At 48.7% G+C, this 456-nt stretch overlaps 1 protein-coding gene across 1 annotated transcript in view; it reads left to right on the top strand.

Annotated features, from left to right (window-relative positions):
- LOC107108435 (zinc finger protein 397-like) overlaps window positions 1-456 on the top strand; it is an 11,153-nt gene that overhangs the window by 7,573 nt on the left and 3,124 nt on the right. The gene's annotated exons all lie outside the window — the stretch shown is intronic.

Genomic DNA, 456 nt, shown 5'->3' with positions numbered 1-456 from the left:
TCTCGCTGTCCAGTTGATAATTCATACCAATGTCCAAACCCAGGGCTTTTTTGTAGCAAGAACTCCTTTGCCACACGCCCCTAATGTAGCCAATCCGAATGAGTTTCTGCTGTTGGGTGTGGCCTGTTATGCTAATGAGCTCCTGCTGGGCGTTGCCAACTCAGGAGCCAGCCGGAACTCCGTTCCTGTGCGTTCCTGCCCAAAAATAGCTCTGGTACTTGGATAGGAGACCACCAAGGAAGTCCCGGGTTGCTATGCAGAAGCAGGCAATGGCAAACCACCTCTGTTTGTCTCTTGCCTTGAAAACCCCTTGAGAGGTCACCATAAGTCGGTTGTGTCTTGTTGGCAAAAAAAAATAAAAAATGGCCGGTCCAAATCAAGTAGGGTATTGTGTGCACAAACAGAGGGTAGCATATGAACCTGGGTCTCAGACTTCACAGCTAAACAATGGTTCAG

The sequence above is a fragment of the Gekko japonicus genome, unplaced genomic scaffold (genome assembly GCF_001447785.1).
Source record: "Gekko japonicus isolate JY-2015 unplaced genomic scaffold, Gekko_japonicus_V1.1 scaffold4687, whole genome shotgun sequence".
Lineage (NCBI taxonomy): Eukaryota > Metazoa > Chordata > Lepidosauria > Squamata > Gekkonidae > Gekko > Gekko japonicus.
This window is presented reverse-complemented; position numbering and strand designations above follow the sequence as displayed.